This window comes from Dipodomys ordii, unplaced genomic scaffold, assembly GCF_000151885.1.
Source record: "Dipodomys ordii isolate 6190 unplaced genomic scaffold, Dord_2.0 Scaffold27, whole genome shotgun sequence".
In the NCBI taxonomy this organism is placed as follows: Eukaryota; Metazoa; Chordata; class Mammalia; order Rodentia; family Heteromyidae; genus Dipodomys; species Dipodomys ordii.
In genome coordinates, this window is record NW_012267243.1 from 3,259,469 (window position 1) to 3,284,481 (window position 25,013).

Here is a 25,013-nt window from a genome sequence, read left to right on the forward strand (position 1 = left end):
TCTCCTCGTCCTCCTCCTCCTCCTCCTTCTTCTTCTTCTGTCATGGCGCTTAAACTCTGGGCCTGAGCTCTGTCCCTCAGCTCTTCAACTCAAGGCTAGTGCTCTACCACTTGAGCTACAGCACCACTTCCAATTTTCCGGAGCAGCTAGGATTACAGGCGTGAGCCACTGGCGCCCAACTTTTCTCTTCTTTGATGAACTGTTGATGAGTGTATCATTAGAATTGTTGGGTTACTTTTTTCACCCAATAAAGATTCCAGCTTAGAAAAAGATATGGGCTTGTCCCTGTTATTTAAATATCAATCAACACATATTTAATCAATAGCTATTATACACCAAGGACTATTCTTGGGATTAAGGACATATCAGTAGTCAAAACCCCTTCCGTCTTCGAGTGTACCTACTTATACAGGAGGCATACCACTAATCAGTAAATTAGGTTACAATGTTTGATGGTGGTAAGTTCTCTGAAGAGAGAGAACATGGTCCATGCTATTAGGTATGATGCAATTTGACTTGAAGACCCAAGTTTAAATTCTGGTCCTGAAGCTCTTCTAACTCACATCATCATCCAAGGTCAAGTATAAATGTCACCATCTGTTTTTTCCTTGGTAGTGATCATAGTTTAGTAGAAAGTGTACTTTGGAGTCAAGCAGAAAATTATGCTTAATGCTTGTGACGTGATAAGGCTTTTCATCTGTCCAACTTTGACATTTTCCTCGGCATTATAAGCATGCTAATGTTTGTCTTAAAAATTTTTGAGTAAATCTGTGATAAGAATAATTTGCCCTGTCCCTGGTAGGGGACAGGTAACTTCCATTACCAGTTTTAGCTCAATGGTCTAGGAAAATCAACTATAAAATGAAGGCCTTGTAGAATAGCTAAGAAGACCAAAAAAGCTCTGAGAAAATGCCTAATATAGTCTCTCTTATTTGAACAACCTTGTTCACTACAGTTGTATGCTGTTAAGTGAAAGCCACATTATGTCCTGCCAAAAGAAAGTGAAAATCATTTTCATTTTCAACCTGAACAAAGAAACTGAGGCTTACATTGGGAAAATTGATGGGGCAGGTAATTTCAATCACTTTCCTATAGAAAATTGTTGGGGATTAGAGAGAGGTATGGCTCAGCTGGTAGAGGGCCTGCTAACAAATGAAAGTGTTAGGTACCAAATTTGAGTCCTGGTCTGGGACTGGAAATAAAAGAAGAAGAAAACAATCAATCTAGGATAGGGTGTATGGTTCAAGTGGTAGAACTATTGCCTAGCAAGCATGAGACTGAGAATTCCATCCTCAGTATGGATAAAGGCAAGGCAAGGAGGTAAAGAAAGGATGAGAGGAGGGGGGAGAGGAAGGAAGGGAAGAGGAGAGGAAAGGAAAGGAAAAGAGAGAAAGGAAGGTAATGAAGAGAGAGAGGGGAAGGTTGGGAAGGGGAGGGGAAGGAGGAAGGCAAGAAAGGAAGGAAGAGAAATATAGCTCATTTCCCATATTCAAACCAACAGTGTCTTTTTCCCTTTCCTTACCTATGACTCTGGCCTAAAATTGTTGAGATGAGATGACATGTGTAATCTCAGTATATACCAGAGAGCTAAAATGTATGTTCTCTTTTAGAGAAAATCTTGGTGCATATAAAGCTTTTTTTTTATTATTATTCTAGTCCCACCATGGCAGACATTAATATTGCCAGCTTACAACTACCCTGCTGTTCCTTGCAAAGAGACCATGATTCTGTAGCATTCTCAGGCAACCAAGATATCTGGCAGCCTTGGCCTTTTCCCTGTAGTGGGTAGCTAAATCATTGTCTCAACAGGTTCTTACAATGTGATCTAATGATAAGCAACATCAACCCCACTGAAGAACTATCTATAAATGCAAAAATTTTTGAGCATTTTGCTCCAAACTCTGGGGATAGAGTCCAGCAAACTGGATGACTTAAAATGAGTTACAGGTGACTCTGACATGAATAAACACTTGGAAGCTACTGACTTAAGCCAGCTACAACAATCTTATTCTCCTTTTAATAACCAAGTGAAGCATGGCTGTGAGACCCAACATTGGTCTTTAGGAATTAAGCAGTCATAAATGGAATTCTAGGGGTTTCTTTGCCAACATAAAGGTGCAGGAGAGTAGCTACCTTCTTCACAAGAGGCTAGTTGTTGTATATGCAACACCTGAAACTATTTTTGTCACTTTGAAACTATGAAAGGTGAGAGCAGAAAGCATTCATGTCTTGGTAGATGCTGTTGAGCTGCTGAATAAGCCAGCCCCCAGACTTCCTCTTTGATGCTGTAATAAATATCATTGATGGTTAAGCCACTTTCAGTGGGTTTTCTTATTTGCAGCTGAAAGCAAACATGCTGATCTCCCCATACAACAGTTGTCTTTTATGCAAACCCGTGCCTTTTGAAACCTAGACAGATTATGGTGCACTGAAAATGTGGGCTTTAATCACACTATTTATTTTCATTTTTCTCTGTATTGGCAGTGGAGAGGTACCGCATAAGCATCCATTTGCTTCTTCCTTTAGACGCTGAATGAGCCAAGAAGATGCCAGACACCTGGATGTAGAGATACTTGGTTGTTCATATGTGTCCAATTATGCATTCAGATAATGTTATGAAAGGAAAGAATGCTGTGCTGTCAGGGAGAGTGACTGGGGTGATGTAATTTACTGGGGGGCAGCAGGAAAAGGCTGTCTGAAGACATGAAATTGAAGCTGCAACTTTCAGGGTAAGAGGGAGTAACTGTGTGTGTGTGGGGGGGTGTGGGTATGTGTGAGAAGGCAAAGAAAGGTAAGAAACTGGCATTTGAGTTGAGTCTCAAAAGTCAAACTGGTGTATTAGAAAATGTCAAAATATGTGCATGTGAAGAAGACCATAAGGCCATGGAAAGGATAATGGGTAGGGGTATGGACACTAGTGAGAGGGTGGACAGAGAAGGTGAAGGAAAGTACAAGTGATGGAAATATATGCACAAGTATGAAAATAGAACAATGAAGGGCTTGTTGAAATTGGTTTGGGAAGGAGAGGGAGAAGGAGAAAGAGTGACCCAGGTGACTCTGACCAGTGTTACACATTTGTGGACATGCCAAAGTGAACCCCACTTGTACAATTGATTCATATGAATAAAGACAGATATGGGGCAAGAAGATTATAAACAAAGCATCAATATGCAAACAGGACTCTGTGTCATGGGATTGTATGTGCATTGTTTTGTTTTCTTTGCTTAGTATGATGGGGTCAGGGTTGGAATGTATGTGTGTAGTTGCAGTAGCATTTCTGGGCAGACAAAACGAGTTAGGCAACAGTTTGCATGTGTAAATACCAGTTACTACTAGGTTGTTACAACTACACATAGCAGAGGGGATGAAGGATGAGACAAAGAAAGTAGATAGGAGATCAAATCTAGGTTGTCCTATGACATCAAAGATTCAAGTCCATCCCATTATCAATGCTGGGTAAGTTGATCAGATGTGTATTTTAGAGACAATCCTTGGCGACAGGGTGGGGTATATGGGCAGCCACAAGCATCAAGGTAATTGAGGTTAGGCAGAGCAGGGGAGTTTTTTGGTGTGTGTGTGTGTGTGTGTGTGTGTGTGTGTGTATGTGTGCGTGCCAGTACTGGGGCTTGAACTCTTGGCATCTCATTCTCATTTGGCTTTTTCATTCCTGGTTGGCATTCTACCCTTTGAACTATACCAGCGTGTTTTTTCTTTCTTTCTGGTTAGTTAGATAGAGAGTCTCCATGATTTGTCCTCCTCTGGCTGGCTTCAAATCTCAGTTCTCAGATCTCAGTTTCCTGAGTAGTTAGGATTATAGGTGTAAGCCATCAGCACCTGCCTTGTTTTTCTTTCTTTCTTTCTTTCTTTCTTTCTTTCTTTTTGTAAAGGTGATGCATGGAGGGGTTACAGTTACTTGGATCAGGTAATGGATACATTTCTCTTTGAACAATGTCACCTCTCCCCTCATTTTCTCTGTTTTTTCCTCTTAACCCCCTCCACCAAAGTTGTATAGTTCATTTTCAACATAGTGTCTACTGAATATTACTACTGAATTTGTTTATCTTTTGTCCTACCATTTCTGTGCTTCTCCTTTCCCTCTCTAAAACAGATAAACTTATATACAAAAGGCACAGGAATCAAAGATCGCGACAAAGACAAACAACCCAAAAAGCCAGAATATGCTCTTGTTTCTATTTCTTGGAGTTCATTTTGATAAACATAATTTTATATGATCATAAGCACATAGCTATTGTGCCTTTGTGATCCTCTCCTAAGAATATCCACTTTTGGTCTCACTGTGTGAATTTTTAAGGTCTTGTATAGTTTATCATGTCTAAGTGTAATTTTTTTGTCTTTTACCATCTGTTGTGTTTACTTACCCTAAGCTCCTTGAAAAACAAGAACAACCCAAACCCCAGACCAAATAAATCAAAATTAAACCAGAAGTAAACTAATTAGAGACTTAAAAAAACATAGAATCAACAAAACAAAGTTGATTCTTTGAAAAAATTAACAAAATTGACAGACCCTAAAGAGAATATACTCAAACAAAGAAAAGATTTTTTTTAAAAATGATATGCAAGGGAATAACCTGAGATATATTCTTAACTGTTCTCCTATTGATTAAAATATTAAATTCAGGGGCTGGGAAGGTGGCTCAGTGGTAGAGTGCTTGCCTTGCATGCATGAGGCCCTAGGTTCGATTCCTCAGTACCACGTAAGCAGAAAAAGCCAGAAGTGGTACTGTGTTAGAGTGCTAGCCTTGAGCTGAAGAGTTGAGGGACAGTGTCCAGACCCAGAGTTCAGGCCCCATGACCGGCAGAAAAATAAAAAAATGAATACAAAATATTTAAATTCAAATAATTAATATGGCTAGCCTTGTGCCAAACTGCTTTAGTGAACCCTCGCCCATTTCCATTCTCTTGGTCTTTGTGAAGAGTCCTGTGCACATCTCTGAAGGAAAAGAACACCTGTCTTAAGCAGAGAGCAGAATGAGGTACGATCTGCAGAGTGAATGATTGATTTCCTTAGACACAATATCACTGAAATATAAACTTTCAACATTATTTTCTCTGATACCAATGTTTGGGGCAGCTTTTAATTCTGTCTGTTCATTTCAACCAAATCTGAAATCTCCATGACTACAATAGAAGAACAGAAGGAAAAGAATACTTCTGTGTTGGAATACCCTAAATGGTATTGTTTATTATAAAATGTGGATATTTTAAAGGATGCCCACATTTTAAAAAGGTGTAAATGATGTTCATATGGTGTTCTAAAACAGAGACTTTTTTTTAATGTTCTAGCCGTGGGTGATATATGAACACTTTGAGAAGATACATCAATAAGGACTTAGAAAAGATAGCTGGATTTGGGGGTCAAATTGAGATGGAATGAGATGAGTTTACTTCTTTCTCCTTCCAGGGCAGAGAATAACTGTGATCTGAGTCATGAGTCATGTGTGGCCAATTGGTGACCAAATAGTTGTATGAGTTTACATTTTAAACTTGGTAAAGCCTCAGGAGAAACATCTCACTTTCATGGGGGTTTCATAGAAGTACGGTTAGCTAGTTCAGTGTGATTAGGACATGATGCTATGTCGTGCACCTTTTCTAACAGGCAATAGAAGTGTTTGAGGCTTTGGAATTAGATATGAATTCTAGCTTTGCCACTTAGTAATTGTGGATTTAAATCACCTCATCAATAGGAACACCAGAATCTTCTTGCAGTTATTGCAAGGAGCAAATAAGATCAAATTCGTCGACTTTCTTGGCAATCTAAGCTCTCAGAAACTTATCCTTGTTATTGTTATTACTCTGAAATGACAGAAAGCTATGTGTGTGCCCCTACACAGAGATTCTGATTTCTAAACAACACAAATTAAAAGCAAAGGAAGGAAATAAGGATTCACACAGTGGGAAGATTCAGTTAACAATCTGGTGTTTGAGAGGATACATTCCCAGCACTATACATTGCCTGGAGATTTGGGATCTTGTCTGGTGTCTGGGGCCAACAGATTCCTGGTTGTTAGTGCAGATTCTGCATTCTTGGGCTGCCAGAAGACTGAAGTTAGGGTGAGGCCAAGCCTTAGCCACATGGCTTAAGTGGACAGTTCCACAGCTCATATTAGGAGCATCACTAGCTGACCCTAGTCCACTGAGTGGTTGTCTCAATGTTTGTCATTGGTGTGTGTCCTCAGCCACTTCCTAGTCCTCTTTCCCTTTCTCCTGGGTCTTGGCCTAGTCAAGTGCTCTGCTTATAGTCAGGTACCCCAGCCTGTGGCCTATTTTGATTCTTAGCTTAAGGAGAGCAAACCTCTGCAAAGGTGAAGTATTTTCTGACAACATGGGAACTATGTCATTTTGAAAAGGGCTCCTAGGAACAGGAAGAATGACATTTTAATGCCTGAATGACAGACAACAGGCTGATACTTCCTTAGGGCCAGGGAGCTGTGTCTGGGACTTGAGATTAGAACACAGCATGGTATAGCAGCCACACTGTCTACTAAGTAAGGCTATTCCTTGCCAGAAATAGTATTTTTAACTTATCTGGAGGAGGTAAATAATTAGAGGAATGCTTCAGTGTGGAGGGTTCTGTCTCATCATCTGCTTGCTTCCAGCCTGATGCATGTTAAGTTGACAGTGACTTTATTTGCAGAGCAAGGTGCTTGTGTAATCTATGCCTTAAGCTTCAGCTACCTGTCTGACTTGGAATCCCATGCAAGTGGGTGTCTCTGCCATACCTTCTTTCTCCTCCTTCCCCTCCCTGTCCCCCTCCTCCTCTTTCCCCCCTCTTCTTCTTCCACCTCCTTCTGCTTTTATTGGAACATCACTATATAGATATTTTTGTTGTATACATATTTGGTTTGCAGTTTAAAAAGGATAAAAGTTCTACTTTCTAAAACATAAGAGCATAACTAATCAAGTTATTATACAAATGGAGTGAACATAAAGACTCAAGACACATTCATATTACCCATGATTAAACTCATCTTTATAATTCACTTGTTTGAAATTCTAAAATTGATGGAGGATGTAAGCCATGTAAGCCATTTAGCTCAGAACCTAATAAAACAATTTTATTGGTAGTTTTTAAGTGTGGGTAGAAGAAAACTGCTATATATTACATATAGCAGTTTATATATATATATATATATGTATGTATAAAATGTCTCAGAAGATATGATTTAATAATGACATTTTAATATCATAGAGAAGAAACCAAATTAAATATTGATTATTTTATAAATGCAACCTAAACTAGAATGGTATTTATGAAATATATATTTCCTCCTGAGATTCCATTCTGGTATAGTTTATAGATGCTCAAATGAAGCTATGAAAGTTAAGATTTTTCTTCCCGGGCTGGGAAGGTGGCTCAGTGGTAGAGCGCTTGCCTTGCATGCCTGAGGCTCTGGGTTCGATTCCTCAGCACCACATAAGCAAAAAGAAAAAAAGCCGGAAGTGGCGTTGTGGCTCAAGTAGTAGAGTACTAGCCTTGAGCTGAAGAGCTGAGGGACAGCACCCAGGCCCAGAGTTGAGGCCCCATGACTGGACCCCCCCAAAAAGATTTTTCTTCCCATATATATATATTTTTTGGGGGGGGTTGTGGGGCTTGTATTCTGAGCCTGGGTGCTGCCCCTGAGCTCTTGAGCTCAGGGCGAGCACTCTACCACTTGAGCCACAGAGCCAGAAAGTTAAGATTTTTTTGGAGGGGGTCTGGTCGTGGGGCCTGAACTCTGGGCCTGGGTGCTGTCCCTCAGCTCTTCAGCTCAAGGCTAGCGCTCTACCACTTGAGCCACAGCGCCACTTCTGGCTTTTTTTCTTTTTGCTTATGTGGTGCTGAGGAATCGAACCCAGGGCCTCAGGCATGCAAGGCAAGTGCTCTACCACTGAGCTACCTTCCCAGCCTGAAATTTAAGATTTTTAACACTGATAAAGTCAAATTATAAAAGAAACTGGTTGAATTTTGACTTTTTTTTTCTTATACAAGGTGCCTTCTCTTAGAAATGGGGTATGTAGGGCTGGAAATGTGGCTCAGGGCTAGAGTGCTTGCCTTGCATGCATGAGGCCCTCAGCACCACATAAGCAGAGAAAGCCAGAAATGGTGTGGTGGCTCAAGTGGTAGAGCTGAGGGACAGTGCCTAGGCCCAGAGTTCAGGCCATGACTAATTAAAAAAAAAAGGGGTATGTAGTTAACTCTCCTTCTCTGGGACCTCAATTCCAATGAAAAGACATAGGCCAAGGCATCATACTTGAGTATAAGCAGGATTTTTACTTTTTTCTGTTGATAAAGGGTCATGGGACCTTGTTTGTAGGAACATAGGGAGGGGCAGAATTGGAGATTTGATTATTTGAGGCGTTCTGTTTTTTTTGTGATATCCATAATATTAGGTTTTAGTGTAGTCCTTATAGATTATAGTGGTGACTCAAAGTTCTTTGCCTTCCCTGCCCCACTGGTAAAGGGGACAGGTGTGTGACCTACACTAAACCAACTGCATTGTCAGTCTTGCAAATGGGCAACTGAAGTGATACAAGGACAGAAAAATGTTTGGAACTGATTAATACTTATAGGGCTGTCATGAAGAAATGGTCCTCTTCTGTAACCCAGAATCTTGGTGCTTCCCTATTAGTCTCTGCCTTTTCCAGGGCCTGGCTGGGCATTCACGTTGTTTTTCCTCTTCAGTTTTGTAACTATCCTCACGGATTAAGTTGCCTAGACATGGATTCTGTTGCTTGTAGTAGAAAATTCTTACAGTTGCACATTTACGTGATGTAATGAAAGGGAGAGGTTTTTTATTTATTTATTTATTTTTATTTGTGAACATACTGTACAGAGGGGTTACAATTACATGGGCAGGATAATGTGTACATTTCTTACCAAGCATTGCAGCCTCCTCCTTTGGTTTACCCTTAGGGAGAGGTTTTTTTTTTTTTATTATTCCCATTTTACCAATGAGGAAATGGAAGCAGAGATGCCCCAATTGTTTAAGTTTACAAAACAAATAAAGGTCAATGAGGAAAGTTGAAAAAAGTCAGAATGAGCTTTGCAATAGTACACAATTCTGAATCTCTTTCTCCCCACTGCTCTTTTCCCCCTGAAGATACTGGGATTTTGAATTTAGGGCCTTATGCTTGCGGAGCGAATGTTCTTCAGCTAAACCATGACTTTTCTGCCATTATTTTTGAGGCAGGTTTTTGCTTTCTACCCAGGTATACACCGGATCACGATCCACCATGACAGGTGAACACTATTTAGTCTTTTGTTGTGACTGAGTCTTGTGGACTTTTCTGTCTGGGGCTCACTTGGAACCATGATCTTTCCTCAGCCTTCCACAAAGCTAGGATGACAGGTACACACCACTACCCCGCTGAGTTGAGAAAAGGTCTCATGGACTTCTCTGCTCAGGCTAGCCTTGAACTTTGAGCCTCCCATTCTCAGCCTCCCAAATAAGATTACAGGCACGGGCCACTAGCACCTGGCTTCTGCATCTTTCTTAAAGATATGACATAAAACAGCTTGTTAGAAATGCTAAGTAGGAAAGGGGAATGCCAATGAGATAAGTTGTCATTCAGTGGTAGTACCTGGTGTAGGCCTTGGCTATCTGTGGCCCTACATAATTACTTACAGTTCATTTAATGGTAAGGAAATTCAGCCCCGGACTTCTAAAGACAGAAGGGAATATAGTCTTGACATAAATGTCAAGACTATAATTAGAGAGGTCATGGGCACTGTCTTCAATTGGCTGTGATGACTTTGAGCAAGGAATGTGCTGGCCTGAGTCAGGAGGGTATGTGCATATATGCACTTCACAGATCAGATTCTTGAGTCTTTTCTGTTAGTAAACACACCTAGACTTTGATAATCAGAGAGAAAGGCTGACACGAGCAAACCTTATCAGAGTGGAAAATGTGAGGTTTCCTTCTACTTAATTAAACAAACTCATAAAGTTAGGGAAATGAAACTCCTAGGTGTAATACAGTTAAAAATGAATCACAGAAAGCAAAACAGGCTCTGTTGGGGATATCAGTGGAAAAGGAGTGGGCAGAGGGAGAGAGTAGATGAGGAGGACTATGGTCAAAGAAGAGGGGAGAAGGAAAAGGGATGTATGGTGTGAGCTTGATTGGGAGATGCACGTACAGAAGTGTCACAGTGGAGCTCTTCTTTGTACAAGGAATGTAAACTAATAAAAAATCAAGACAGTGAGAAAATGGTGGGAATGTACTAAAAAGAAGTTTGAAGACCTCCTCCTAGACATAAAATCACTTCTGAAGAAGTGGGAAGGAAATCAGGAAATGGAAGAGCAAAGAAGGAACGGAAGAGAAGAACATATGTGGAAACTTTGTGACCTGCTATCTAGGTCAAAAGATGGGAAGACGGGAGAGGTGACATTGATTACAATGCGTGGTACTCAAAACTGGATTTTTGGAATTGAAACCCCTTTGTACAACTACTTAATAAAAATTAATATTAAATCTTGGTCTTATACCTCAAAAGATGTCTAGAAAGATGCCACTCTGTTGGCATGTGGCATAGCAAATCTTTCCTTTTCCTTGCCTAAAGCAAGGTGCTTAGAGATGCACCTCTGAGCAGCAGGTGTTAGGAGCAGCCTGTCTCCTGGGATGTGCAGTGGCCACCAGCCCATGCCTGCGGTCCAGGAGGGAGGGGCTTCATATGGACATATAGTTCAGGAGCACGGGGCCAGGGCTGTGGTAGCTCTGGGGCTCTGTTTCTGATGAGGCTCAAACTTACTCTTTGAAGTCTGTGGTTCTTGGCTGGGACTGCGGGCTTTGGTGCAGAGACATAATTGGCCTGTATCTGGAAGGCCGCCTGATGGCAGAATAGATGGAGCTGTGCTAAGGCATGGAGAGCTAAAATTATCCTGCCCTTATTTCTGCAGCTGAAAAACCATACTGTGAAAGCCATGGTATTATACTGTCAGTCAACTGATGGCCTCAAACCCTTGTCTGAACTGTTATTTCATCTCAGGAGTGGGGAAGCCCAGGCACTTCCATAGATAGGGTTGTTTATCTGCATAGGGCTTGCCAGCTGAGAGCCAGGTCTGCCTTTATGTCATGCATCTCCTTCAAGTTCACCATGAAGCCTAAGCCAGGATTTCCTTCCCATTGCTACCTGGAAGGGAGTAGGGAGGGACATTTCTTCTCTTATGTCTCATTGTGAAGGAATGAGGCTGAGAGGAAGCCCTAGAGGGAAGCAGATGTTTCCCTGTAGATTCCTTGACCTCTAGCCAGTTTTTCCCCAAGGACTGCTTCTGCTTAGCCTATCAAATTAAGAGCTTAGGGACAGACTGCCCAGATTGGAGTCCAGCTGTACTATTCACAACATGACCGGGGCCCATTGCCTAACTTCTCTAAGTCTTGGATTTAGCCTCTACATAGTGACAAAGTTAGATCAAGGATTGTTGTGATACTTGGAAAGAAATAATCCACTTGAAAAGCTAAGTACCATCTTAACATAGAGTATCTCGCAAATGGCATTAATTGATTATAATGACTTGAGTCATTTCCATCACTTCTCTTTGGTGGCTTTGAACTTTTCTATGGAACTTACCTGGCTCCAAGTTAGAGGACTACTGAAATGTTTCTCCTAGTAGAGAGATAGGGCTAAGTTTGACAAATGTCAACAAAATTCTTGAGTATATCCCATTCTGTTTTGGACTTGGACTACTATATTCAAAGCTAAGCTCAAATGGCCAATGTTGTTAGAAAGCTGGCTCGAATGACAGTTGGCTCCAGCTTTTGTAGTGGGCAAGAGGCCATGTTCCTCAGCTGGGCCTGAGTTGAACAAAGTAATAAATGCTGCCTTCACCTCACCAGCCTCCTTCCTGAGGCTCCTTTTATCCTTGTAGACTCTGCTTGGACTTCATTTTCTCTTGCTTCCGTGAATATCTCATTTTAGGAAAGGATCGAAAATGAATTCATGCTGGGGTATAACCTAGTGCTACCTCTTCAGGAGGTTTTGACATAAATTAATAAACATTGACATTAATTGGCATTCCAGAGACTGGGTGTTACCTGATGTATTCTGGGTCTTCAAATCTCTCCTTTGTAGTGCATCCCTGGAAAGGGGCATGGTTAGTGACATCAACAGATAAGGGGAGATAAAAAATATTGCTCTGATTTACAAAATATCTCACAAAAACATTCGTCAAGGATCCCGAGGAACTAAAGCTGGCACGGGAAAGGAGAGTCAATTACTCCGGTGTCCTTTGCTCCACATTTTACTTGCTCCTAAACTTCTTCATTTGTAGGAGAAGCCACTGAAGTGTGCGGCTGCTCAGCTTGCTGCTGTGTTAGGGATGGGGGAACGAGAGACATTTCTGATAATGTGAAACCCACTGCACGAATTGGAAGGGTCTCAGAACTGTCCTTTACACAGTATTCTTTCAAAAGGAACTTGACCCTATACGCTCATTCTCTTGTTGTGGCGTCATTTGTTTTACATTGCAAATATTCATATCTCAGGATTTTTTTCCTTTTTTTTTTTTGGTAGTACTGGGGCTTGAATTCAGAGCCTCATTGTGTCTAGTTGATAGGTACTCTACCACTTGAGCTATGCTCCCAGTCCCAAACTTACTATTGATTCATCTAATATTACAGGACCATTCCTAAGGAGGTTTGCATTATGCTCACCCACCTCAGTGCTGTATGTTCTAGATAAAGTAGCTTTTGCTATGTTAAAAAATGTTATAATCGAGCTGGGAAGGTGGCTCAGTGGTAGAGCGCTTGCCTTGCATGCCTGAGGCCCTGGGTTTGATTCCTCAGCACCACATAAGCAAAAAAAAAAAAAAGCCGGAAGTGGTGCTGTGGCTCAAGTGGTAGAGTGCTAGCCTTGAGCTGAAGAGCTGAGGGACAGCACCCAGGCCCAGAGTTCAGGCCCCACAACTGGACCCCAAAAAAAATGTTATAATGGCAGGGCGCAGGTAGCTCACACCTGTAATCCTAGCTACTCCTGAGCTCTGAGGATTGTGGTTTAAAGCCACTCCGGGCAGGAAAGTCCATGAGACACTTATCTCCAAATAACCACTAGAAAACTGGAAGTGGTGCTGTGGCTCAAGTGTGCTAGAGTGCTAGCCTTGAGCTGAAGAGTTGAGGGACAGCGCCCAGGCCCAGAGTTCAAGCCCCACCCCGTAACTGACAAAAAAAAGTTATAATGGTCAATTTTATGTGGCTGGAATCAGGAATGTCCAGATAGCTTGAAAAACACTATTTCTAATATGATGCAGGATGTTGTGGATGAGATTAACATTCGGATTGTTAGGGTGAATAAAGAAGATAAACCTTTTCAATCTTGCTGGTAAATATCATTCATTATGAATAGAAGGAAAGAAGAAAAGCAAGGGAAACTTATTTTCCCTGCTTGAGCTAAATCCTTCTTCTGCCCTCAGACAAAGGTGCTGAAGGTTTTTGGTCTTGGATTGAGCCTTACAACATAGTCTCCCCTGGTTCACAGACTGAAATCTTTGGACAGGAACCACATCACTCGTTTTCTTGGGAGTGAAACTTACAGAGTACTGAGCTGGACCTTCTCAGCCTCCAAAATTGAACAGGCCAACCTTTCATCACTTCATGTATTTGTATATATGTATGCACACACACACATATATGTATGGGATGGGACCAAGTTGGTCCTTGGTGAGCCTGGCTGGAGGTGTCTTCTGTGAATTCTTCACAGAATTGGCTCCCATGTAGCCATATGCATCGAACATATCTTGGCTCTGACAGGATGTTGCCAGGAGGGAGCGAGGTAGTGAGGGTGGGATACACATAATGCAAAAGGTAAATTTCCCTTTGCCTGCTGGCTATAGCAAAGAGGGGAGAGTCTGGGTAAAGCTGGCTGTGGCGCTACACCTTTGTCCCACTCTATATCCTTATCTCTACTTTTTCCCAACTTAGAAGACTGCATTTGGCTAGGCTCCTGTTCCTTGTGGGACAGAGTAATGTAGATTTCAGAGCAAATGGTAAACTAAGGAAAGGCCTGTACTTCTGGGTGCCAGTGGCTCACGCCTGTATTCCTAACTACTCTAGAGGCTGAGATCTGAAGATCATGGTTCAAAGCCAGCCCAGGCAGGAATGTCTGTGAGACTCTTATCTCCAATTAACAAACAGAAAACCAGAAGTGGCACTGTGGCTCCAGTGGTAGAGCACTAGACTTGAGTTAAAGAGCTCAGGGACAGTGCCCAGGCCCAGAGTTCAAGCCCCATGATTGACCAAAAAAAAAAAAAGAAAGAAAGAAAGAAAATAAAAAGAAAGGCCTGTTTCAGGGCTTGCCTGGAAATGGTTTAATTACAGACAATATGGGACTTTGAGTATTTGCTTCCTTGGTGATTAATTCTTCCTGCATTCAGACATGCAATCTCAAGGTGGAACCATTATGAACTCTTTCATATTCTTGGAAGTTATCCCTCTACTTTAGGTGACCTGAGAAACTTGGGTTTTATATAAGCAAAGAAGCACAGAAAATTGCAGTCGGGTTTATTGGAAGAATCACTATTTGGCTGGGTCCCATGAGATCAGAAGGCATAAATGTCCTGTAGGCATATGGATTAAAAATAGTGCTATTTGAGCTCATAGTTAAAGCCAAAGAGAAATGTCAATTGTATGAAGTCTTTATACACTGTCTTCCTAAGAACATGACAAGCATCTTTAAGGCAGAGAGGATCTTATTCTGTTAGAGGTGCTTAAGAGCAGTTTGAGCGGGGCCCAGGATAACTAAAAGCAGGAGAAAAGCTCCACATTTCTGCCATACATATTTTGTATGTGTCATTGCTCTAAGCCATTCTCTGTGCAGTCACTTTGCAATCACCTTGGAATTATGGAACTTAAACTACCCCCAAGGAAAAATATATCCTCCTCAGGGAGGATCCACCAGGCTTTTCTATTCTGACCAGTGATGACAGCGATAATAACTTCTCTGGAACTCCCTCCCAAAATAAGAACTGAAATAATGATCCACCAGGCCATATGTTGATCAGGACTGAATAATTATGCATATGCCTCCACTTCTTTGTCTATAAAACCTAAGGAAAATGGCCACTAAAGATCAACTTAAGTGCTGTCATCTCCTGCCTGCCCACGCCATGTAATAAATCTCTATTCTCTGCCCTGGACCAGGTCTTGTTATTTGGCATATAGGGGTGGGTGGCTGGACCTTCCACTGGAACTTGCCAAGTTTAGGCCTGGGGTTTTAAAACTTCTGTTCAATTCCTGCTTACATCTCCAGTTGAAACCAAGAGCCATGCGGTAGCATTTGTTGATGCTCAGAAAATATTTGTTAAAGGAATGATACAATTTGTGTTTAACGCCTACAAATTTTTTTTTTTATCTCAAACCAGCTTTTCTCAACACTCAGCCCACTCCACATTACCCCCCAGCCCACCCGGATTTCCCAGTTAATGTGTGTTGAGGGAATGCAAACACAAAGTTAATTAGGAAGGTGAATCAACTTTCAAATGCACTTGTATACACAAATGTAGGCCAAAGGCAAGTTTAAATGATTTTTGAAATTGTCTGAGGTTATTATTCATGACCCTGTGCTGGCCTAATTTTGACAGATAATCAGGTTATAGTTGATATTGGTTCTATATTCCCACTTTAGAACCGAGGAGAAAAGTGAGAGGATGCTGCTTCTTGCATGGATTAGGAGAAAATAAACTCATCAAAGCCAGATAGTCATGATGAGATGAAGATACAAAACAAAATTATATATTATATAAATATAGTATAAATTATACTAGTATAAATTATACTAGTATAAATTATACTATATAAATATAGTATATATATACATCTCTGTAATGGAGGGGTGGTTTAAGGGGTCTTTGCAAAGCTTTGCAAACCACCCTCCATTACAGAGATGAGCTAGCAATTCTACTTGTTAGGATTGTGGGTAGGGTGTGGATATAGATAGGATTTGTGGGACTGGAGCAATTTGTCACTCAGATAAACGCAATCTTTTCTCAAAATGATGAGATTTCCTCCCCCTACTCCCCCTGGAAGTTTCTGGCTTATAGCTTTTGCTATCACACTAGCATCTCATCTAAAAATTTGGGTTGCAGTGGGAAATGCTTCTTTCTCTTCAGAGGGAATCTGTAGAGGATAAGGGATCTTTGTACAGTTGAAGTCAGGACATGGGTTTGGAACTGTATTCGCAGTCAAGGGCATTAAGAACACCTCAGTCTTAACCAGCATTTCAGAAGGCACCATACATGGTAGGCACTCAAAAAGGAAGAATGGCTGGCTGGATGAATGAATAAGGTGAGTGATGAAAGAATTTGTTGGAATCAGTTGCAGTGCTCCTGCTCATTTGTCATTTGGCTATGCATTACCAGGACCCAGTGTACTTGCATTGAGAAGAGGTGAGTCACTGGGCCTTATCTTGTGATAAGGCAGACTGTGAATTAAGTATAATAGGTGAGCATTCACTTTAACTAAATCAAGGAGCCAAATTTTCATCTCTTTTAAAATGTTGAGTTATCTCTTAGGGACCCATGCTTTAAGATGGCCTGAGAGTCCCATCATTATTATTGTTTAGTGGTTATGTAACAGTAGAAGAAGTGGATTTCTTTAGGAAGATATTGGAGAAATACATTTATTTAGAAAGTCACAGATAAGTAAGTATTTTACTTAAGATTGGGCCTTTACTATCTTCTATTAGTTTGTCAGGTAGATTGATCTCTTTGTCAACAACTTTAAGACAAGATTTAAGAAAAGCAATTTTTTGGGGGGCTAATCCTGGGGCTTGAACTCAGGGACTGGACTCTGTCCTTGAGCTTCTTTTGCTCAAAGCTATCACTCTACCACTTGAGCCACGGAGCCACTTCTGGTTTTATTTTTTGTAGATTAGTGGAGATAAGAGTCTCACAGATATCAGCCTCCAGAGTATCTAGGATGTCAGGCATTAGCCACTAATGCCTGGCAAGACAATTCTTTTTTAAGCAGGCAGCCCATTAGTGAAAGAAGATCTGAAGAAAGATGACAGCTGAAGGATTTCAGACTGATATCCACCTCCTACAATTGGCTGCCCTGACCTGCTCATCAGTAAGATGGCATCTACTCATTCATCCAGAGAGCTGGCATTTTTTGAGTACCTAATGTGTGCAATGCATTCTGCAATATCAAATAAGACAGCAGTGCTCTGAATGGCTCAGATGAAACGATTCCAACTCGGTGCTCTGACCCACATTTTGTAAAGATTCCTTTGCATTTGCCTATTTAGGCTGGGATCCTAATTCTCAACTTCACCTAGGCAGTGGCCACACACATCTGCAGTTGGAAGTCAGCTTCATTGTTGAGTAGCATTTTATTTTCCAGCTTGGTAGTATAAAGAGTATAAAGAGAGCCTTGAGTTTAACCTTCTAATTTTGACTCCTTCCAGTAATGGCTATCTTTGATGTAAGCATTGTGAGACCCTCCTTTATAGAATATTTTAAGGAACAAAAGTTACATTTGTCTCAAAGGACAATTGAACATAGATATATGTCCATGAAACCAATAACTCAGTTATTTTTTTCTCCTCTGAGTCTGATGTTTTCGTGCTCAATGAAGTTTCTTTCTTTTTTTTTTTTTTTTTGGTCTGGTCGTGGGGCCTGAACGCTGTCCCTCAGCTCTTCAGCTCAAGGCTAGCGCTCTGCCACTTGAGCCACAGCACCACTTCCGGCTTTTTTCTTTTTGCTTATGTGGTGCTGGGGAATCGAACCCAGGGCCTCAGGCATGCAAGGCACGCGCTCTACCACTGAGCCACCTTCCCAGCCCCTCAATGAAGTTTCTTAAACCACTGCTCTTACAATGTCACAATTCTGCAAGGCATCCAACACTATCTCATATCTGTGCTGTCTCATTTAGGAAAGAGCTCTAGGTAGATAAAGAAGACTTCAATGTCATATTTTTGACACATTAAACTTGTTCCCAAGAAAACACAACAAACACATAGTTTATGTAATAGATTTGTTGCAATGAATTATACATAATTTATTCATTAAAATTAAGAAGCTCAGAAAGAATATTGGACTGAGATTTGGGATACTTGAATCCCACTTCCATATTACTCATATTTCAGATGACTCATTATATACCCTTAGTTATTTTTTTTATGGTGTCTCAATTTTCTCCAGGAGTCAGTGGTGTGATGATCTCATTAGATGATTATGAAAGGACTCTTTCTGAATACGAAATTTAAAATCCAATTACTTCCAAACGCCACATTTCATCAGTAACAAAAAAAAGAGCTTGCATTAATTTTTGAGTAGTGTTTATTACAGTTTTTCTCAGTTGCTACCAATGAGAAATTGAACACAAAGCGCTTGGTCTTTTTGAGGTGATGTTCAGCACTGCTGCTATTTCCTGAAGGCTCTGGAGTAAGAAGATACACCCTTCTGCAGCTGGGGGCTCTCCTCTCGCGTCCCAAGAATCTTTTGGAATGCCACTCTGAACTGACACTTCCATTCTCTTAGAAGCCAGAGTGATGCTTTTGGTTGTATTTAGAAGAGGCATGCTGCGGCTCAGAGATTGCTGCACTCATTAAAACAAACAAGGACAAAGTAACCCACTCAGCGTGTGTGTGGGTGTTTTTTTGGGGGGGGGTCAGGTTGGGGTGAATGGTCACACCTGCTTCCTTCCATTTTCCTGGGCGATCAGCTTCAGCTGCTGCCCAGTAACATAAAAGCCTTTGAGAGAAGCTTTGAATATGTGTCAGCCAATAGCAGAGCCGGGACCTGGCCCTGCAGCTGAGGGGTCCCCTCCCCCTTGCTGGAGCAGAGAATTGGGAAGGAGCAGATGGAGGCCTTCCTCCTCCCCGCAGGCTCTCAGGCCGCATTGTCCATGCCCTCAGGACTCAGGGGCTGAGAACACAGGCAGACCCTTCCCAGGTTTTCCCTTGGTCCAGAGCTGGGAAGGAAGGGACTTAGGAGCCTGCTTGCAGTTTGCTTTGTGGGGTGTGAGGCGCCTGATCTCATCCAGGGCAGGCACCCGGTATAGGTTTGCTCTTCTGTTAAATTTGCCGCAAGTCTTCTCATGTGTCATTAATCAAGCAGCTGAACAGGGCTGGCACTGCTGGAGCCGGCATTCATTATAGTCCCCAAGGGATCCCTTTCTTTAGATCAGAGAACTTTTGGCTCCAGGAATAGAGACATTCATCCTGGCAGGAAGGCCCCAGGCCTGTGGCACGTTGCAGGCTACTCGTGGGTTTCCCCTGTGTTCCCCTCTGGGGATTTGGAAGCCCCATTGCCATCCCCCTGGGTTCCCATAAATCCCTTTGGATTTCTAGGGACCCTAACAGCAACGAAGCCATCTTTGGGGGAGCCACAGCACAGGCAAAAGAACCCTAAGATGGATCTGTAGGAGGACACAGCCATGTGACACGGGGTCAAGCCTGTTTTGTAAATTCTTTTTTTAATCCGTTTTCCCCGTGGCAAGTGCCAGTCCCGGGGGGGGGGGCTGAGAAGTCCCCCGGCCTGCTTCTCTCGGCTCCTGCCACCGAGGTCCAGTGGTCAAGCTGATCTTGGCTCCAGGGAAGGAGAGAGGAGCTGTCTGCCTGCACTAGTCCACGTTCTCTCCACTCCAATTACTTTCAAACCGCACAACAGGAAAATGCCTTTGTTGGTTTCCAAATACAGGGCCTTGCCAAGGAAAGCTACTGAGCTGCTGTCAGAGCTGACAGTGTTTCTAATTGCAGGTGGAAGAAATGAAGCGAACGCAGCTCTGCCTCCATGGTGATGTGCAGACTTTCTGGCCCAGGGATGGAGGTGTCCAGGATGGTGGAGGGGCAGCAAGAAGAGAAGATGGGGTTATTAAAGAAAAGATAAATCAAATTGGGAATGAGTGAGGGAAGAAGTCCAGGAAGAAGTGTGCTCATTATCTGACTTAAGTCACTGTCAGCCCTCTGTATATCACCTTGATAATAACCGTATAAAAAAAGAGTAGTGTTTACAGCTCCTTCCCTGCAGAAACCCGTCTGCTGCCTTAACCTTTCCAGAATCATAAAAAATGTAATCTAATTTCTTCCAACTAGTTTCATGTCTTTTCTGGGCTCATTTTCTCACAGATACACAGTAAGTCTGAGCACTTGCTAGACATTTTGAATACATGTAACTACACATTCATTATAGAGCAATGTGCACCGTTACACACGCATACTCTGATCCATGAAATTAATTCTGCACTCATGAACTAAGAGTTATCGGAAGGTAAATGCATAACAATCATAAGTAACTGATTTGAGCTAAGTTGACTCTACCTTCTCTTAAAAAATATTTTTTTTTAACAGATAGGTTCTCTATAGAGCCTTGGCTGGCCCTGAACGCATGCTTCTCCTGCCCCAGTTTCCAAAGTGCTTTCTATCATTTCAAGATTCAGTATAGGTGGAACTTTGCACACTGAAAAAAGAGAATGCTCGGTAGTAAATTTATCCTTGCCTTAATAATATTGCTGACCTTTTCCAATCACAACAAAATGAAAGTCTTAGGGAATGCATAGGGAAAAGACGTGGCTTTTATCTTAGGGAAAAATTAAATATATACCAGTGAGAGGGCATTTCTTTCTGGCTTGTCATAGTAAAGGAATTCACTTCCTTTACTTCTTCCTCCTCCTCATTTACTTCCTTCTTCTCTTAAGGAATTCTTGTTCAAGGAACTTCCAAGTAGGATTCAGTAATGATCAACTATTAAACATTTTTTATGTGGGAGATATTACTGTATTTGTACTAATCAGTGCATTTATGATCCCTGTTTATGGATACAAAAATGAAAACGGAGGCACAGCAGGATTAAGTCACTTGTCCAGAGCCACAAAGCTTTTTTATTTTGTCAGCTGTGGGGCCTGATCTCTGGGCCTGGGTGCTGTCCCTTAGTTCTTCAGCTCAAAGCTAGCACTCTACCCCTTGAGCCACAGCGCCAGTCTCGGCTTTTTCTGCTTATGTGGTGCTGAGGAATCGAACCCAGGGCTTCATGCATGCTAGGTAAGCACTGTACTACTTAGCCACCTTCCCAGCCCCAGCCACAGAGCTTTTAAGTGGTGGAGCTGGGGTTCATACCAAGGTAGTTTGGCTTCACAGATTGCCATCTTAACTACCATGATGGGCACAGTAAAGCCAACCAACCAATCAGTCAACATCTGTCCAACCATCCATCCATCTATCTATCCATCCATAGATCCCTTCATGCATCCATCCATCCAAAGAATCAATGTCAGATCATGCCAGCTCTTTATTTAAGTCATATACTAGTTTAAGGTAACTCATGACTCTGGTATCCCCTTCTTCATGCATTGTTCTTCATCCTATTAACCCATAGCCTCTGTGACAGAGAGTGGCAGGGGAAAACAAAGACAGGAGAAATCAAATCTGTGTCTTGCTGTGATGTTCAGCTAATCTAGTAAAAGTCTCATGAGAAGAGTGGTTGGTTACTTGTGTCCTCCTCAGCATTACCAGGATTACTTCTTTTTTGTTATTAATTAATTAATTAATTTGTCAGTTGTGAGACCTGACATCTGGGCCTGGTCACTGTCCCTGAGCTCTTTAGCTCAAGGCTAGTGCTCTACCACTTGATCCACAGTGCCACTTCTGGCTTTTTCTGCTTATGTGGTACTGAGGAATTGAACCCAGGGCCTCATGTATGTGAGGCAAGCATTCTACCACTGAGTCACCTTCCCAGCCCCCAGGATTACTTCTGATTCCCCATTCATATCAGAACTTTTGGGAAGCTCTACCAAGTTCTCTTGGCCCTACTTTCCCCTACTTCAGTTTGAATAATTCTAATAAACACCCACCCGCCAGAGTTACAAGCTTTTGACAAAGAAAAGATGAAGTTTTCTTTCTTTCTTCTTCTTCTTCTTTTTTTTTCATATGGCTTGAACTCAGGGCCTGAGCGCTGTCCCTGAGCTCTTTTGCTCAAAGCCAGCAATTTACACTCTGAGACACAGTTCTGCTTCCAGTTTTCTGGTGTTTAATGGGAGATAAGAGTCTTTCCTCCCTGGGCTGGCTTTGAACTGCAATCCTCAGATCTCATCCTCCTGAGTAGCTAGGATTACAGATGTGAGCCACCAGCGTCTGGCTGAGAAGATACGGTACTTTAAAGTCTGCCTGTTCACAAGGCTCAAGTCTTGTCAGGGAGGTGTTTTGTAAGGGCTCTTCTTATGTGGTCTGTCCTCTCTGGGTATCAGAATTTTGATTACAGTTGTCAGCTGGAGTTCAGCCTGGTTCAGATATCTATTTTTAATAATAGCTGAAGGGGTTCTCTTTTCATTTTTTTCAAAATGAGAAAAAGGTGACTTTGTATGGGAACAGGCTCATGGACGGAGTCTAAATTTTCTTCTTGAAAGGATCTGCTGGCTCCCCCCCCCCCGTTTCCCGCCCCTTAGAGGATGATGCGCAAGGAAAGATTGTTTGCTGATGGAGTAGTCAGAGAAGAGAGCCAGGTTGGACACCAACAGGGAATGCTGAAGAGAGTCAAACTCTATAAATAAATTTAAGTGTCAAAATGATGATGAATTCATTCCCAAAATAGTCCCAATCCTGCACCTTTTCCTATATCCATGTCTTTGTAATGTGACCTTGTGGCCTTTCTTCGTCAAGATGTAGAGTTGGTTTCTCTACTGTTTGAACTTGGTTTGCTTTGCTTTTATGGCTTGATTTGGACAGTTAAATTTAGCAGAGTGAGGTTGAGTGCCTGTTCCAAACCTGTTCTTCAAGAGGTACCTGCACTTCTGTTATTTGTCTTGAGAATCCATCTCTGCAATGACAAATAATACAGAAATAATAATAAAGAAAATAATAAAAAATAGAAATAATTCCTATCACCACAGCCAATAGCCATCTAAATGACAAGCATGGGAATGACACCATTCTAGAGCAACCAGCCTTAGCTGGGCTACCCACTGATTTCTGGTTTATGAGCCAGCCTCCTGGATCTGCCAGGCCTGGCCCAGTACAGCAAAACTGGCCACTGACTCAGAGATACATGGTCAGTAGCAAACCAGGATTATTTCACTAAACTGAGAAGTTTTATTTTTTTATTGTCAAAATATCGTACAGAGGAGTACAATTACATGGATGAGGTAATGAGTACATTTCTTATCAAGTATTGTGGCCTCCTCCTTTGTTTCCCCTTTCCATTCCACTCCCCTCCCCGCCCTCCCTCCCCCAACCAACCAAAGTTGTAAAGTTCATTTTTCAACATAATGACTTGTACATCTCATTGTTGCAATAAACTGAGAAGTTTTGAGTGGCTTATTATATGGCCAATAGCTAACTAAAACCAAGAGAGGATTGGAATCAGGGGAACTAGACCCAAAGGTTTAGAATCAGACAGAGAATAGGTTTGGAGCAACAGTAGTTCAAAAACAAAGGGCAGTTTCTTTGAAGATTTGTTGTTGGGGGATTTAATTTTTTGAGTTCCAGGTATAGTTTAGATATGAGACCCTTGTCTGTTGTATGGCTAGTGAAGATCTTCTCCCAATCCGAAAGCTTTCTATTGATCTTGCTAGCTATGTCATTTGCCATGCAGAAGCTCTGCAACTTCATGCAATCCCATTTGTCCAACCTTTCCGTAATTTGTTGTTTTTCTGGGTCTCTATTAAGAAAGTTTCAGCCTGTGCCAAGGAGACCTAGGATTTTTCCTATTCCATCCAGTAATGTTTTCAGAGTGTCTGCTTTGACTCCGAGGTCTTTGATCCATTTGGAATTGATTCTGGTGCAGGGTGATATATAAGGATCTAGCTTTAGGTTTCTACAAGTGATTAGCCAATTTTGCCAGCACCATTTACTGAAGAGGCTGTCTTTCTTCCATTCTATTTTTTTAGCTCCCTGATTGAAGATTAGATGGCTATAGGTCTGTGGGTTCATTTCTGGGTTTTCAATTCTATTGCATTTGTCCTGAGGTCTAGGATATGTCTGAGACAAACAGAAACTCTCAGACAAGTTGATGTTAGGCGAAATGAACCCCAAGATAAGGATTTAAATGTTTTTTTCTTTCTTGCGATTGTTTCCAACATATTTGCAAGATGATTTCTTTGTTGCTTTGTATGTACCTCCCCCAGGGTATAACCCTGCGTTCACTGTATTTGATGTTGATATAATTTGTGGAGATGAAGGGAAAAAATAAACTGTTTAAATAGGGTTACAGGTGGACCCATTACAACAATGAGATGTACAAGATGTTATGTTGAGAAACGAACTTTACAACTTTGACAGGGTTGGGGGTGGGAGAGGTAAGGGGGTGGTAGGGGTGTGTGGGGGTGGGGGGGTGGAGAGGGGAAGTTATAGTATAGGGAAACAAAGGAGGAGGCAACAATGCTTGATAAGAAATATACTCATTATCTTGCCCATGTAATTGTAACTCCTCTGTATGGTATTTCCACAATAAACAACAACAATAACAAAGAGCAGCTAAGAAAGCCATTGTTGATAATGGCCTTGGAAAGCCCTTGAGTTGAGTAGAGATGTAGTTCTATGAGATGGGTTCTGACAAAGAGACAGAGGGAGGGTAGGAAGAGTGAGAATTAGAGAAGAGTCCATAGCTAGATGGCTGTAATCTCAACTCAGGATCACAGATGGAGGCCGACACTAACACATACACGAGACCCCTTCTCAACCAACAGATGAATGCATCAGCATGTATCTGTCATCCCAGCTATGTGGAAAGCTGAGATTGAGAGGATCCCAGCAAGGGCAGGAAAATCAGAGAGATTTCATCTCAACAGAAGAAATGGGTAGTGTTGTACACACCTGTTATCCTGGCTACTATGGGAAATCTGAAGGAGGCAGATCATATTCCAGATATGGGCCCATGCAAAAAGTGATATCCTATGTCAAAAGAACCTGCTTAAAAAAAGACTAGAGGGGGGCTGGGAAGGTGGCTCAGTGGTAGAGTGCTTGTCTTGCATGCATGAGGCCCTGGGTTCGATTCCTCAGCATCACATAAGCAAACAGAAAAAAGCCGGAAGTGGCACTGTGGCTCAAGTGGTAGAGCGCTAGCCTTGAGCTGAAGAGCTGAGGGACAG